The 18,046-nt window shown below is 32.5% G+C and overlaps 1 protein-coding gene across 4 annotated transcripts in view; it reads right to left on the bottom strand.

The window, feature by feature from the left end:
* Positions 1 to 18,046, bottom strand: part of LOC114339639 (serine-rich adhesin for platelets) — a 1,513,912-nt gene that overhangs the window by 1,118,304 nt on the left and 377,562 nt on the right. The window lies entirely within an intron of this gene.

Here is an 18,046-nt window from a genome sequence, read left to right on the forward strand (position 1 = left end):
ATGGATGAAGCAAAAAGGACAATGGATAAAAATCAGGAAGAAACATCAAAGAAAATGGATAAAGTGGATCAAAAAATGGAGGAAACACAACAAAAAATGGAACAGAAAATGGATAAAGTGGAGAAAAAAATGGATGACAATCAACAGGAAACAAAACAAGCGATAGAAGAGAACAATAAGAAAATAGAGGAACGCATAGAAAAGTATGAAATGAAAATTAAAGATCACATGCAAAAACAAGAAATGAGAATGAAGGACCACATGAAAGAACAAGAAATGAAAATTCAAAATAAAATGAAGGAGTTAACGAATTGCCAGAAAAAAAAACGGATAGTTTGGAAAACAAGTTGCAAAACGCTATTCAAGCAGACATAGAAGAAGTGGAAAGAAAGATTGCGGAAATCAATACGCAACAAAATGTCGGAGAAAGAAGAGAAATGGTTATACATAGCACAGATGACGTGAAGATAAGGTTTGGCGGGGATGTAAGAAGATTACACCCAGTGCCGTTCATTAATAGCCTGAAAAAGAAAATACAACACATCGGAAATTTCGATACAGCAAAAGAAACTATCAGAAACCATCTCAAATATGAAGCAAGCCTATGGTTCGATAGTAAAGAAGAAGAATTCGGCAATTGGCAACAATTTGAACAAAAATTTTTGAATTATTTCTGGGGAAAGGTCCAACAATTGGAAATTAACAAGGAATTGCAAAATGGGAAATACAATGATAGGATGGGTGTATCAGAAAGGACATATGCTTTGCAAATTTACAATAATGCAAAACATTTACAATATAATTACTCATCGGAACAATTAGTCGAACTGATTGCAAGACATTTCGAGGAAACGCTGGAAGACCATATCACATTGCAAAATTACAAAGACATAGATAGTTTATGCCAATTCCTACAAATAAGAGAATCACGTCTAAGAGAAAGAAAATCAAGAAGGTCGCGAGAAGATTACAGGCCCCGAGAAACACAAGATTACAGAGATAGAAATCAAAATAGGAGGGACTATACAAGACGAGATTTTAATCCCAGAAGGGAAAACGAAAATAGAGACAACGGAAGAGGAAATTATGAACAAAGAATTAGGCAATGGAATGAGGACAGAAATCGAGAATACCAGAATAGAAACACCACACGCTCAAATCAAGAAAACAGAAATAATGGTAGACAAAATGAACAGGGATATCGAGAAAACCGAAACAGATCCGACAGACCAAGAGAAAATAAAAGAGAAGTGAATAATACCCAGACAGATGAATATGACGGAGAGAGACATTATGACGAAAATATAAACAACGATGAGCAACCGGCGTCTTTTCACGACGGCGCTCACTAAAAACCAAAAATCAAACAGGAATCTTTTGTCACCCCAAGGAGTTTATTAAATTGGCAGGAAACAACGAAAAGAAAAATGGAGTTAATTTAAAATTTGTGGATGGATTTATCAACGAGAAACCAATTAAAATTATGATAGACACTGGATCTGAAATAACATTGGTCAACAGAAAACTAATAGAAGAAGTTAACTTAACAAATTTAATTTATAAAATACCTAGGGTACATTTAGTGGGCGCAAACAAACGGACATTGGCAACTATAAATGAAGGCATACGAGTAATGGTACGACTGGGCAAGCATATGTATGCACTACAATGTGTAATAATGCCAAACATGTCACATGACATGATAGTAGGAGTGGACGAATTGGCAGAAAAACATGTAGTGATAGATTTTAAAAATAATACGATGAAACTAACAGAAGAAAAAGAAAAAGAACAGGACAAGGAACATGAGAAACAAAATACGGACGAATCAGGTAAAGAACAAACAGTGGAAATGAATTTGGCAGCGAAGCAAGGACAAAGAAGAAAAAGGAGAAAAGGTCAGAAAAAGATAAAAGAAAATGAAACCTGTGGCTCCTCAAAAGAAGAGTTGAGCCCAGAAGAAGAAAATTTGAGAGTATCAGAAACAAAGGAAACCTGGGATTCCTCAAAAGAAGAGACGGGCTCAGGAGAAGAAGAAATAAAGCTAAAAAATGAAAGTGAAAAGAATATGATTGAAACAGTGGTATTTGAAGAGGAGGTATATGCAAACGAGGATGCAGAATGCACGGTAAACATGTGTGAAGAATCTGAGAAAAAAGACAGAAAATTGATATGTGGAGAAGGGAAAGAAAAAGAATTGCGGTTGATGTTAAGAAACTACGAAAATTTGATCAATGAGGAAAACAGAGTGGCTAAAAAGTACGAACATTCATTTGAGGTGAAAAACTTGGGAAATTTTCGATCAAAGACTTACCCGATTCCATACAAGTATCGACAAGAGGTGAAAGAAGAAATAAATAAAATGTTGGAAGATCAAATCATCGAAAGATGTGATTCACCGTATGTTAACCCGATTGTGATAGTAAAGAAAAGCAGTGGAGAATTGAGATTATGTTTAGATGCCAGGAATATCAACCAGCACACTGTATCACAATATGAATCACCTCTAAACATCGAGGCCATTTTTGGAAGAATCACCGGGTCACACATATTTTCGAAAATTGACTTAAAACACAGTTTTTGGTTGATACCGTTAGCTGAAAAGTGTAGAAACTACACCGCTTTTTCTATTGATGGTATTGTCTACCGGTTTAAGGTAGTGCCGTTTGGATTGCAGAGTGCTTGTGCTGCACTCGTCCGAGCTCTACATACCATTTTGAATCGCCACGAAGATTTCATAGTTCATTATATCGATGATTTATTAATTTTTTCACAAGATACTCAGAGTCATCTGAAACACATAGAAATAATTCTGGAAGAATTAGACACAGCGGGATTGAAATTAAACATTGAAAAATGTCAATTTTTTCAAAAAGAAGTCATTTATTTGGGTTTTCAATTGGACACCAAACAGTAAGATTATCCGAAGACAGAGTCAAGCTCATAGATGAATACCCAAGACCAACGAATTTGAAAACATTGAGAGGTTTTCTTGGCACGATTAATTATTTTAAAAAACTGATTCCCGATTTGAGCCAAAAGGAAATCCCTCTGATAAAGTTGCTTAAAAAAGGAATAAAATGGAATTGGAAAGAAGAACAGGAGGAAGCTTTCGAAACATTAAAACGAGAATTCGCAAAAGGAACGAAAATATACCACCCCATTTACAATTTACCTTTTATACTCCGAACTGATGCGTCCATACAAAAATTTGCAGGAGTTCTGTCTCAAATACAAAACGACCAAGAAGTGCCGATATGTTTTATATCGCGAGTGACTAAAACACATGAGAGAAAATATAGTGTTACAGAATTGGAGTTTGCCAGTGTACTATATTGCGTGAACAAATTGAGGTTTTACTTATTGGGAGCAAAATTCACAATCGAAACAGACCATGCAGCTTTAGTACATATCATGAAGAATAGATTAGTAAATAATAGAATACATAGAGGTATTCTATTATTACAGGAGTATGATTTTGAGTTCCGATATATAAAAGGAAAAGACAACATAATAGCCGACGCTCTAACACGGGATGAGGACACGGGAAAAAAGGAAACAATTACTCTACAGGTGGGACTAAATAGATTAATACAAGAAGAAGGGATATATTCGTTAAATGAGATAAGGACAAACCAAGAAGACCTAGAGGAAAGAGAGAAAAGAAGAGCGGAAGTAGAAAATGACATATATTTTAAGAGAATAGACGGAAAGGAACTATATTTAGTGACACAGACATTGGCCGAAAAGATAATAAAGAAATTACATGAGGACAATGGGCATATCGGTAGCAGAAAAGTTTGGCTCGTTTTTAGGGAAAATTACATCAGCCGACAGGATTACCGCATTGCAAAGGAAATTACCCAGAAGTGCGATGTATGTCAAAAATATAAGAGTCGGAATTTCAAAAACGAAAATGTTGCCAAAAATATTGAAGCCCGAAACAAACTAGACATTGTAGCAATAGATATGTTAAGCGATCTAATTATGACCACTAAAAGGAACAAACATATTCTGGTAATGGTGGATGTGTTTTCAAAATACGTAAAATTATATAGTTGCCGCACCACAAAGGGGGAGGAAATATTAAGAAAAATCGACAATTTTATAGCCATAGTAGGAACACCAAAAAAGATCCTACTGGACAATGCAACGTATTTCCGAAATGATCGTTTCAAGGGACAACTTCGAGAACGAGGAATAGAGACAAATTTTGTCAGCATCAGGCATCCACAGAGTAATCCTTCGGAACGATTCATACAGGAAGTGACGAAATTTCTTCGCATTGCAACAGATGGTCAACATCGCCACTGGGACAGGAAAATGGCGGAAATAGAAAGGTATCTAAATACAATTCCGAGCACAGTAACAAAAGAGACCCCAGAATACATCATGAAGGGTGTATTGCCGATAAGGCCATGGGAAGACCAAGAGCCAAAAGAATATCAACAGGTGATTGAAACCGTACAGAGAAGATTACGGCGAAGCAACGAAAAATATATCCAAAGACAGGAACAAAATAGAAAAAGAAGACCAGTGACTTTCCAAAAGGGTGAAAAAGTACTCGTGAGGGCATTACGAGTATCAAATCTTCCTGGGGGCATTTGCGCAAAGTTGATGCCTGTTTTCGAAGGCCCGTACATCGTGAATAATGAAAATGGGATAAATAGTTATGAGTTGAGGCACAGGAACTCGGAAAAGATCCGAGGAATTTATAATATTCACGATGTATACAAATATCACGAATAAAAGACAGAATTACATGAAGTAGATAGTAAGTTAGGATATAAGACGTAGATTAAAGTAAGGAAATATACAGGGAGTTGGTTTTGCCTCGAGAAAATTTATTTAAAAATGCAGATAAATTTTATCGAATACAAGGCGGGGATTTGTTATATTTCTATTTGATATGAAAATTAAATTTTGATAATTATAAACAAAATTCAATTCAATATAAAATATTTACAATTTTCTCAACCACGGGCATATAAATTTAAAACAACCTGTATACAACAAATTGTTATATGTAATTTTAAGAAGTGATTATAATAAGCGTACGAAACTCGGAACAATGTGCTTAGAATAAACAAAGTGAATGACGCGTACCATTATCGTTTCTTCGCGGAAGGTCGATCATTAGCCTATGCTAAATAAAACTCAGTGAAATAGATGATAGTTCATTATCGTTTTTCGCGGAAGGTTTCGATCATTAGCCTATGCTAAATAAGACTCATTTGAAAGAGAAAATAGGTCATTAAAATTTGTAAATAATTAGAAAGTATTTTAGAATGGGAATTAAATATTTTCTTTTGAAATCCATTAAGCATATTTAGAAAGATTAAAAATTGGTTTTGAGGAATATTACGAATGAGAGTTGGTGGTGGAAGATTGATTTGTGAATTTGGAAGGGATATTTAGAAAGTAGGGGAATGAATGACAAAGTGAGAGCAGAATGTTTTGAGCTGTCGAGAAGTGAAGTCGAGTAGTAGACGGTAGTGTTCGAGGAGTGAGAAAGCCGGTGTAGTTCCGTGAGTGTGGAGTATCTATCGTGGAACGAGAAGTAGGCCAGGTCGAGAGTAAAAGAACCTCCTTAAGCCCAGAGTGTCCCGGTAGCTGATAGCAGTTTCGAAAAAGGTAGAACACAGCATCACGACAAAAGCAGGAACGAGAGCTATTCGAGCTAGTTTTTCAAAGGAGAACATCACTGGAAGCCAGGACGAGGTTTGATCGCAGCCAAGGATAGCAGGAAAGGGTTTTGTGTGAGGACATTTTCAGTTCACCAGGAAAAGGTCAGTCTCATTTGTTTGGACATGAATGTATGGGTTTTTCGTATTAAATTCCACATAAAAAATTGAATAACATAATCAATAATATCAGAAAAGCTTCATCAAACTTAAATAGAGTTGTTCCTAATAACTCCTAATAGTTAAATGTTAATAAAAACTTTCAATTGAAAACCAAAAGGAAATAAGATTCCCATTTGTAAATGTTATGTTTAAGAATAATAAGAAATAGCAAATATTAAGCATTGGTTGCCTTTTAAATAAAATAAAAAATATTTTGATTATAATTGTAACCCATATGTGTATTTTTTTTACTCTTTTCTTTTCTATCCCGATTAGGAACCGTTAAGAAATATTTAGAAGCCACGGAAGTAAGTAATTAATTTATAATTCGCCCTGAGATTGAAAACATATTGATATGTGATCTGGTTAATTAATTGGATTAGTATTAATACATTGATTAAATTAAGTAACATATAAGAATATTATCTCATATCAATAATCAAGATCACATCAATACATATTATAAAATAAGACACTGCACACAGTTATTTCAAATATAATTTTAAATCAGACAACTTTACGAAATTTAAAATACAATAATATTTAAAAAACAAAGTTGTGCCAAGAAGAAAATATGACAAACCGTTAACGATTAATAATAAAAAGTTAAAAGGTTTAGTAGAACTCTGTGAGCAAAAATTAAAGAAAAATATCACTTCTTTTACTAGAATCTTCAAGGAAGGTGTGATGATCATAATGAAAATATTTCAGAAGATAAAGACGTTTAAAGATGGTGTAAGTATTTAGAAATTTCATAAGTTTAATATTTGTATGTTATTAGAAAAATAAAGTTTTTTATTTAAATACACTTATAACATTTTTAATAATACATACAGGGTTAGTGCTGCATTATATCCTGAAAATTTTGAAAATATCAGCGAATGTAAGTTAAAGTTAAACTGGATATCCTGAAAAAAGGGGAAATATCAGGGAAATTTTCGCAACATTTTAGGAAAATTACATTTTTACATTTTCACCCAGCAGTACTAACCCTGTAGTAAAACTATTATTATCAGGTGCGACGTTAACGGTTACAAAAAATATATATCGGTAATATCAAAAAGCGTTATCAGGTCATTATTAGAAAAAATTCTATTTTTTTCTCTGTAGAATAACAATAACCTGTAATAATTTTTACAATATGTCAAAGAAACCATAATAATATTATATAAATTTACAGATTTCTATTGTAATGTATTTTGCTTCCGTAATCACAAATTTGTTTATATTACGTTTCAAAACAGTTTTTCGCATTTTCTGCCACTTATGTTTTTGTAGTTAACGTTGTTTGATACTAAACCCTTGATGTGTAGTGTGTATGTTGAGTAAGTGTCTTGTTACTTTGCAAAGTCGACGTCAATAGCGTAGAACTACTTGTAATTACACATAATAGACGCTATTTTACTAAACATCAACTTCAGAATATATTTTTTATTCGTAAAATATAAGGAATTTTTTTTATTTCAAAATATGAGGATATCTAGAATGATATTAAAGTCAAATAAAAAAATAATGAGTTAAAAATTAAAAATACTTTTGAATTTATTAAAGAAAAACATACGCTGGGGTCACAATTTCCCCCGCTTGGTCATCCGAAGGTTAATGGATAAAAATTATTTGATTGTACATAATTTAGTATGTTAAAATTATAAAAAACAAGGGCTGCCCGATATAATCTTGTCCTGACTATAATAAAGCTTTAGGCGCGATTGAGAATTAATTTTTATTATTCTGGGCGCATACGCACACAGACAGTATGGAGTTCGGACGATTCATTTTTTTTTAATTTTTGGTACCTATTGTTTTAATAAAAATTTTTTGAAAGTGGTAAGAAAGTAATAAAATTAGTTTAATATTTAAATAAAATACAAATAAACTGTTTAGTAGATTTATCTCGTTGAAATTATATAATAGAAGTATAACTTCTTACGTGCGTACAAAGTACACACACATTCTTTTTTTGTTATAAATTCTACTAAAATTTTCGGCCCGGGCAGATATTATTTTAGATTTTTTACAAAAAATTTACAAATGAAATACAAACTAAATGTATGTTAATTTATAGGTATATGAGGTTTATATTATAAATCCTCAATAACTAGTGCCATTTCAACTTAAAAAGAACAACTTAAATAAACATCATGTTACAAGGCAAGAGTTTGAAAACGTATTTTTTCTACGGCCGTGCTAAATCAGCCACTTTCCCGCATGCATTTCGTTTCCGAAAGTATTACTTTTCCGCACGGCGTGCGGGAAAGTAAATTTTCCTGCACGCGGCGTGCGGGAAAGTAGAATACCTTGTAATATGGCATTATAATATATTATAATACATGCAAAAAACTAATATTTAGATATCATTTTACTAATTAGTTTCAAATGTATCTTATTGTGTTACTCTTTTAATGAAATTAACGCAATAATTCGATGAAGTAAAATTATTTTGACATAATATTTGAAAGTCAAATCAGTAGACAATTACAATGGTTTTGAATCGTCGTCATGGAAAGCAATATCGTCATCGTGGTATCCCATTATATTGAAAGTTGGGTCTTGACAACCTTGTCAAAGAATTAATTTGTGTATTTTCACTCCTAAATAAAAATTGATATTTTGACTATTTTTTGTGGCTTTTTTCCAAACGTACGGCCCTAGAAAAAATATTGTTCCTAACTCATGCGGAAAGTGTCATCCCCGCACTCGACTGCTTGCCCGAACTCTGCTATCGCGTCGTTCGGGTCAACGGCAGTCTGGTGCGTGAAAGTATCACTTTCCGCACTAGTTAGGAAAATGACTATTTCTCACTATCATTTTAATGAATAAATTGTATATTTACATAAATTGTATTGCATAAATTGTATAAATCACAAAATCAGAGTGATGTTTTAAAACGAATTTTCCACTAGAATACTCTAATATTGAGAGCATGAACTAGGTTCATTTATAAAATTTTCTGCTACGCATTCTCAAAGTTTTCAATGAGTTTCAATTTTATTCATAGTGTTAATTGGTTTAGTTTGCATTTCATCACGTTCAGTTGTAGCAAAATTGGAAATTTTGCGGATTCTATTCGTTAGTGGAAAGGATGTAAGTTTTATATTATAAGTCGTATATTGTAACCCCTTTGTTGTGGGTAAAAAAATAAGATCGTTATAAATTCTTTTAATGAAAGACGTTTTCAATGATTTGCTAGATAGAATAAATAATATGAAAAAACATTACATGAAAAGTAAAGGATTATATCGGAAAAAAGAGAGATAGACGCCACTAAAATCTATTAGAGACGAATGTTATGACTTCATTGGACCGGACCTACGTAAATATTTGCATATTTACTTTACGTATATTTTATACGAATACGTTTTACATTTATATTTTACTGTATTGTGTATTTGTATATTTTTACTGATTTTATTGCGTTGCATTTTTGTGCCTTCGTTTTTATTATTTATTACTATTATTTCTTTCAAGAACATTTAATTGTTTTTGTACCATTTTGACGTATCTATTATAATATTGTAAATGCGAAAAACCAACGTGTTCAAGACTGACACTCTCTCTACACTCGCCTTATGATGTCCTTATTATGTTATATAACAGGGGTGGCCAAATTGTGGCTCGCGAGAATTATTTGTGGCTCTCAATAAATGTACCTGAATTGCTTTTAATTTTTCTGTTCAAAATGTTTTAAATTACTGAGAACAAATACTATGTGCAACATCGGGACTTACACAAGGAGACCCCTTATCACCGTTGTTATTCAATTTGGCCTTAGAATATGTAATAACTAAAATCTCATATGAGCTGACAGGGGGATTTGAGAATTAAGAATCCAGAATCATTGTTGGTCTTTGCCGATGATCTAGGTGCAGTCGCTTATTCTACAAGAGACATGAGAGAGGTGTTTTCACAACTCGAGGAAGAGACAGGTAGTCTGGGCCTTCGAATAAATGAAGAGAAAACGAAATACATGCTATCATACACAAATCCAAGATCAAGAGTTAGGCACAACATAACTATTAATGACCACAACTTCGAAGTAGTAAGAGTTTAAATATCTAGGGGCGGTAATCACAGATGACCACCACATATAAAATAAGGTCTCAGCATGGATAGCTGAGTGGAATACAGCATTATATTCCCAATCACCATTATTAAGATCTATGCTGCTAAAAAGACAATCTAAATTAAGATTGTGCATGCCACTTATTCGCCTAATTATTATGTATGGAAGTGAAACATGGACTCTACATCAGCGGAAAATAAATAAGCTGCTGGTTTTTGAACGGAAAGTTCTCAGAATAATATTTGACCCTCAAAGAGATGAATTGACAGGAGAGTGGAGAAAGTGCCGAAAAACTAAGTTGGTGACTGTATGGTACTGAAAACATCGTCAGACATATAAAAGCTAACCGGATCAAATGGGCAGGTCATGTGGTAAAATCAGAGGAAGACAGAGTGTTACAAACAGTGTTTTGTGGAATAAAAAAAGCTTATTTCCTTTTCTTTAAAATGGTGTATTGCAAAAAAATTCTAGGACTATTTTTAAACAAGATATCCGTAGAATATCCAAGTGTATCAGTTATTTGAGAAAAATTTTAAATTTTTTAAATTTCATCTATTACAAGAATGTAATTGCATAGTATAACACAATTTTTAATTCCAAATATCTTTTCTTAATACACTTTTCGATATTGTGAAATATAAACTTAGGTACTTTACTCTTGAGCGAAATTAATATTTTTTAACATACCTCTTACACTATTGATAAAATTTTATATCTATTGATTGCATTGTGGGTTGTAGTCTACGCAGAGCATTTTAAAAAATAATTTTTTTTCATAAAGTTATTAATAAAAAGTTTTCCATATGGTTCCAACTTACTGGGACGTATTGCATGTGTATATGTCACATTTTGAAAAAGCATATATTGTTTAAGAATAGTCCTACAATTTTTTTCGATGAACCATTTTAAACTAAATAAAATAAGCTTTCTTTTTTATTCAACAATCTATATACCTAAATATACAATAAAAAAAGTTATAATGAGAAATTTAAAAGCAATTGTAAAATATATCTAAAATCATTAAAAGCATAAAATTTTGAACAACCATATTTTGCTTAAAAATAGTCAAACAGCCTTCTGCAATAGACCATTTTAAATATAATTGGCTTTTCTTTCTACTAAATGTAACATTGCATATACCTAAAGCTACCTAGAAAAAAGTTACAGAACAATGTTTGAGAAGTAACAAATAAAATGGGCAAAAATCGCTGTGAGTGGCAAACTTTAAAAAATTATATTTAGAAATGTATAAATCATAGAGGCTTCTACTGAACGTCATTTTAAAGAAGAAGGATGGAAGTTTCTTTTCTTAAAAGCAGTTCTTCTACCAATATCCCCGTGCAAAAAAGTTATGGGGCAAAATATAAAATTGCTATCTTTTGTATTTTTTTCTTCCTTTTTTTTGAATATAATTTTGTAAACAAAAATATTTTTGACTTTAAGATGTGATCTTTGATAGTAAATTTATCCTGGAACAATTTTCCTGTACACGTGTTTTGTACCAAAAGTGCATAGAACTCACCCTAATTCGCTCTGTGCCTAGGGACTAATTCACCCCTTTCTCAAAAACGCACCCATTTAAATGGTAGCACTCTGCGGGTTTTTCATATTTAGAGGTCCATTGACTCTATAAAACAATAAAACCCCGTTAACGTTGTAGTTCCTTTCTAAAATACATAATCAATTGCCTAATTTATTTTTGTGCTGGATTTAAGTACTAATTATAAAAAGGTTTTATATTTTATATATTATATACTTTATTTTTTCTGCTAATTTTGAAATCCGGTGGATAAAGCTGATGTCACGCTTTTCTTTTATTCCACAAGTAAAATTATTCTGAATACATTTGGAAGTTCTCGTGTAAAACACGAAAAACTTGTCTAGAACTTAAATGCAGAAGTAGGCGAGGAACAATAACACCAGTTGACGGAAGTTGCGCATAAAACATCCAAAACAATTAAAGTGGTTACGAACATTATGCAAATAGAAGTAAAGTATTTAGGTTGCTACAAAAGGAGAAGCTAATGAGAGATACGAAGATTAGTTGCTGGTATTTGCTGATGGAAATTTAAGTAACTGTGTAAAAAATACGGCTTATATAGTTTTATAGATAGATATACAGGGTGTAACAAAAATACAGGTCATAAATTAAATCACCTATTCTGGGACCAAAAAATAGTTCGAATGAACCTAACTTACCTTAGTACAAATATGCACATAAAAAAAGTTACAGCGCTTTGAAGTTACAAAATGAAAATCGATTTTTTCCAATATATCGAAAACTATGAGATTTTTTATTGAAAATGGGCATGTGGCATTTTTATGGGAGGGATATCTTAAAGAAAAATTATAGTGAAATTTGTGCACCTCATAAAAATGTTATGGGGGTTTTGTTCCCTTAAACCCACCCAAACTTTTGTGTACGTTCCAATTAAATTATTATTGTGATACTATTAGTTAAATTCAATAATTTTAAAACTTTTTTGGTTTTTAGTATTTTTCCGACAAGGCAGTTTTTATCGAGTTGCGGCTTCTTTTCTAATATGTTTACATAGAGATTTTATGGGGATTTTGTTCCTTTAAACCTCCCAAATGATTGTGTACCTTCCAATTAAACTATTTCTGCGATACCATTAGTTAAACATAGTGTTTTTAAAACTGTTTTGCTTCTTTGTATTTTTTCGATAAGGCACCTTTTTTTGAGATGTGGCTTCTTTTTTAATATGGTTCAAAATATACCTAAAAATTTAAATCATAAATAAATTTTCCTATTATTATCAAGTCTCCATAATCGTACTTAGCCATATACAAATATGTGGTGGATTTGAAAAATATGCAAAATATCTCGATAAATACTGACTTTTCGAAAAAGTACTACGAGGCAAAGAAGTTTTTAAAGCATTGTGTTTAACTAATGGTACTACAATAATAATTAAATTGGAACGTACACAAAAGTTTGGGGGGGTTTAAAGAAACAAACCCCCATACAATTTTTATGGAGTGTCTAAATTTCACTATAATTTTTTCTTAAGATACTACTGCCATAAGAATGCCACATGTTCATTTTCGATAAAAAATCTCCAATAGTTTTCGATATATTGGAAAAAATCGATTTTCATTTTGTAACTTCAAAGGGCTGTAACTTTATTATGTGCACATTTGTACTAAGGTAAGTAAGGTTCAATCGAACTATTTTTGGTCCCAGAATATGTGATTAAATTTATGACCTGTATTTTTGTTACACCCTGTATACAGTGATAAGCACGCTATTAACCACAAAATAACGCAAAAGATGGAAAACATATTAAGTTGTAAGATAAAAATAAATAAAACTAGTAGAGTTGGGGAATTGAGCGGTAAAAACCTATAAATTTATATTCTATTTATTAAATAATTGATGGATTCCACCGTTACTTGATGGAAGTTCATTTTATCTCACAATAAAACACTGAAAACTTTTGTTTTCTATACTTTCACAAAGTTTATATTATTTACAACTATGTGACTACAGCTGTTTCGGCAGAGTGCCTTTCTCAAGTGATATAATTTACAATGTGTTTGCCTTTTTAAGTCTCTAACTGAAGAGGTTGAGGAGTGGGGAGCTGTTTGTCTCGAGTTTGTCATTCAGAATTATATCTGTATTTTTCAGTTTATTAATTCCCATAGATTCTAAAAAAGATAGCTTAAGGCTTTTATTTTGGATATGCAGAATTTGGAACCCTTGTGCATTGTTGTATGTCTCCCTTGTTTTTGTAGACAGGTACTAATATACTGCTTCTCCATTCGTCTGGCATTTGTCCAACTTCCATAATTCTATTAAATAGACCTTATAGCAAACTTATTCCTGTCTCTCCCAATGCTCTCCATACTTCCCCAGGAATATCATCTGGTCCGACTGCTTTTCCTTTCTTTATTTTTTGAAGCGCTTGAGCCACTTCCTCGTTTGTTATTCTGGTAACCATTTCTGTTACTGTCTCCGTTAACTCCACAGGCTGTCTGTCAAATTCTTCATTTAATAAACTGTCAAAATACTTTCTCCATCTCTTTTTGACATCCTTTTCATGAATTAGTATTTTATTATTTTCATCTCGGATACATCTAATCTGATTAATATTGTTCTTGTTTTTATCTACAAAAATCAATATCTATACAAACACAATAACAAGTGCGGTGTATTCAAGATCAATTTAGTATTTTTCTGCGATCCTTTTGCAATGCAGTGTATGTTTAAAATGCCTTGGTATATTTGGCTTATACAAAGATCTAAAACAAATGTAATTTTCCTTTAATATTAAAAATTTATAAATCTGAACAAGCGGCTACGAACTCAATATTGGCCTTATCATAAAATAATCTAGTTGTCTACAACACTATCGTTACCTTTCGCAAAAAAAAACAAAAAAACCTTCTCGATCCAGAGCCCGGAGGAAATTCAATATCGTGCGCCATCTTGCGATAACTAATTCAAAGTAAACCGTTTTCCTTTCATAATTGCCTTCCCCAGCTTTAGTTTAGGGGCATACCAGAAGCAAAATAGCGACAAAAACAATTTTGAAGTTTTCTACACTTTTGCAGGGTTATATTTTGACAGTTGATGACTAAATTAAATTTTATTTCGCAATTTATTTCACTGAAGAAGGAATAATCTAATAAGTTGCTGCTGTAGTTTAGGCGTGTCTGAAATGAACTGTAGTGTAAATAACTACGTCATCTTTAATTTTGAAATTTAAATATTTAGACACTAATGAACTTTGTTTTTATGAATATATTGGATTTTATTAATTATTTGTATTATTTTGCCAACAAAGTCACATCAACCTCTAAACTAATTAGACACCTATAATACACACATAATATACACACACCCAAATTTATATCGAATCACCATGTAATTCAAAATAATATATATTTCTTTTGAAAAAACTTATTACTGTTGCAAAGAATAAAGGTTTTTATTGAAAATAAACAAATATATAAGACAATCAGTTAGTACAGCTCGATACGGTATAGGTTATTTGCTTGAGATGCAAATTGAACGAAAATAAATAAAAAAAAAATCAATGGGAAAATCCCAATAGTTGGCTGTATACCATAGTTTAAAAAACCAATACAGAAGTAAAAACTTCGAGATGTATTCTGGTATAAAATCGTTTATTTAAAACTATAAAATGTCATCGATTGCAGAACGTTTTCGTTCTAAACGGAACATCTTCAGTGCATCCTGCTAGTGTTAACATCATCATATATGGTTTACATAATGTAATATGTTAAAATGTTATGACTACAAGTCGATGTTAATAGATAAAGTGGAACACATGCTAAAAGGGTGCCATGGTTCCCTGCTCGAAGATGCTAGGTACTTGCCAATTCAATGGGCTCAATGAGCTGTGCCCATTGAATTGGCAAGTACCTAGCATCTTCGAGCAGGGAACCATGGCACCCTTTTAGCATGTGTTCCACTTTATCTATTAACATCGACTTGTAGTCATAACATTTTAACATATTACATTATGTAAACCATATATGATGATGTTAACACTATTTACAGTGTGCTAGTTTCAAAATACTCGGCAGGATGCACTGAAGATGTTCTGTTTAGAACGAAAACGTTCTGCAATCGATGACATTTTATAGTTTTAAATAAACGATTTTATACCAGAATACATCTCGAAGTTTTTAAAATAAATAAACTAACTTTTGCGTCCAAAAACGAAAATATGCCTCATATGGGGTTATAGAACTTACACGAGGAAAAATTATTGGTCTTGTGGAGAAAGTAATGTTCTCAGACATAGCTGTAGGGCTAGGCGTAATACAGGGCGTTCTCTCCAAAACCTATGCTAGGTAACAGGAACTAGGAAAGCTCAAAAATAAAGCAAGGGAAAGTTGACAAAAGTAATAACGGCTCTCCACGATCATTTAATTTTCCAGTCAGCTGGAAGACAGCCAACCATTTCTCACCTACAGCTCCAAAAGGTAGCTTTTGGAAGCTACAGGTTTAACTGTTTCAGTTGAAACAATAAGAAGAAGAGTTAGTACCAAGAACTATACAGCAGGAGACAGTTATGGGTTCCCGAGCTATCCAGGCAGCACACGATTGATCGCCTAAGTTGGTGTGTTCACCACCAAAACTGGAATATTGGGAATTGACAAAATGTGCTATTTTAAAATAAAAGTCAGGATTTGTATAAAATTAGATCACCCACGAAATCGTGTACTTAGAGGTCGAGGAAGACAAACAAGAACGAAAACTGTCAGTTATGTTCACAAATATACCAGGGGAAGTGTAATGTTCTGGAGAGGAATTGTGATCCGTAAAAAACTCCTTTAATTTTCATCCAATCAATTTTAACTGCTCACAGGTATATTGATAACCTGTAGTCAGGCTCTGGAGGGGTGCAACAGGGGAAAATTTCATTTTATTGCATGATAATGGACCACTACATACCATTAGAGTGACTACAGACATCATTGAAGCAGAATGTTTCCCTTGTTTGGAGTGGCCTGCTTTGCTCAAATGAGCTTAATCCTATATAGAGTATTTCTGGGTTATGCTTAAAAGAAAAATTAGATCTCGCCGGGATAATCCACTAAAGACCGCACGGCTAGTACAAGCTGCTCTTAAAGGATGGAGCAACCTACCACAACAAAATGTTGATAATTTTATTAGGAGCGTGCCCACGCAAACTGAAGCTTGCATAAGGACTAGAGGTGACAACACTGACTACCACAAAATACAAAAAATAAATAAAACCAATTTAAACATTATTCGTTTTACATTGAAATTTTGTATGCTATTGACTTTAAAACAACTACTTTCAATTTGTTTGTTAAATACTTTATTGTTTTATTTAATTGTTGTGTATTTGTTATTAAATTGCTTTAAACAAATATTGTTTGACTTCGTGTGTTCGTTTTTTTAAATTCGCACGAAATAATAAGAAATATCAGATGATTCCATATAAATTTGTTTGTGTGTATCTTATGGGATAATTTTCCTTAAGCATATTAGATTTTAGAATCAATATTTTGTAAGAGAATACTTTCCTTTGAACCAAGCAAAGAAATGCTAGATAGTGCAGCGGCTATCGACTTATCAGTGTAATGAGTCACACGCTCCAAATTGTTATGAAAATATTGCATTGTCGCATATTTATAAACTTTGTGAGGGGATAACTGGTGATGAACAGTTTGATTTCTCAAAACGGTATGGGTAGTCTGGAATCTCCTTTTTGCATGCGAATACTCTTACAAAAGAGTATTGAGTTTAGAAAAATATCTACGTATGCTTTATAGATTTCTAAAAATCCTTTCATACGGCCCCACATACATATATTACTTTTTTAATGCTTGGACTTAGTTGGTCTAGAAACGTGCAACATTAAATTGCTCAAAAATCTTTAGTATGATCAGACCGCTTGTATTAGTTTGGACCAAGAAGTTTCAGCTAAAGTTTCTATTAAGCGTGGCGTCAGAGAGGGTTGTGTTATGTTATCGACATTGTACAATGCCCACACCGAACTAATTTTTTAGAAAGCGTTAAAAACTCGTCGCGAAGATATTAAAATCGGTGGTAAAATTATTAATAACTCAGATACGCAGATGAAACCGCCATAGTGAGAAAGAGTCTAAAATACCTTTAACCCCGTTGAGCGATACAAACAACGAATTTACTGCAAATGGCTTAACAATCAACGCAAATAAAGCAAAATAGATTTTGGTGAAAAAAATTAATATCGAAAACTCAAAACTAAAATTGGATAAAAAAATCCTGGAATAGGTAAAACATTCGAATGCTCAGAATCCCGTGGACGGCACACATATCTAACAAACTTGTGCTAGAGACCATGCACATGCACAAAGAATATGAGAATTTATCAACATCGTAAAAATGAGAAATGTTCAAAACTTCGGTCATATAATGAAAGGACCTAAATATCTTTTACTACTCCGGTTAAATATTCAGGGCAAAATCGAAGGAAAACGTTGAAAGGAAAACAACTGTCCTGTCTGAGAAACATTAGACAATGGATAGGTAGAACGGTCAAATAATTGTTTTACACAGCTTCCTACTAAGAAGATATTAAATTTTGTTTATTACATTAATGGCTTTGAGAAAATTTTATCAAATATCCAA

This window comes from Diabrotica virgifera, chromosome 4 (assembly GCF_917563875.1).
Source record: "Diabrotica virgifera virgifera chromosome 4, PGI_DIABVI_V3a".
Taxonomy (NCBI): domain Eukaryota; kingdom Metazoa; phylum Arthropoda; class Insecta; order Coleoptera; family Chrysomelidae; genus Diabrotica; species Diabrotica virgifera.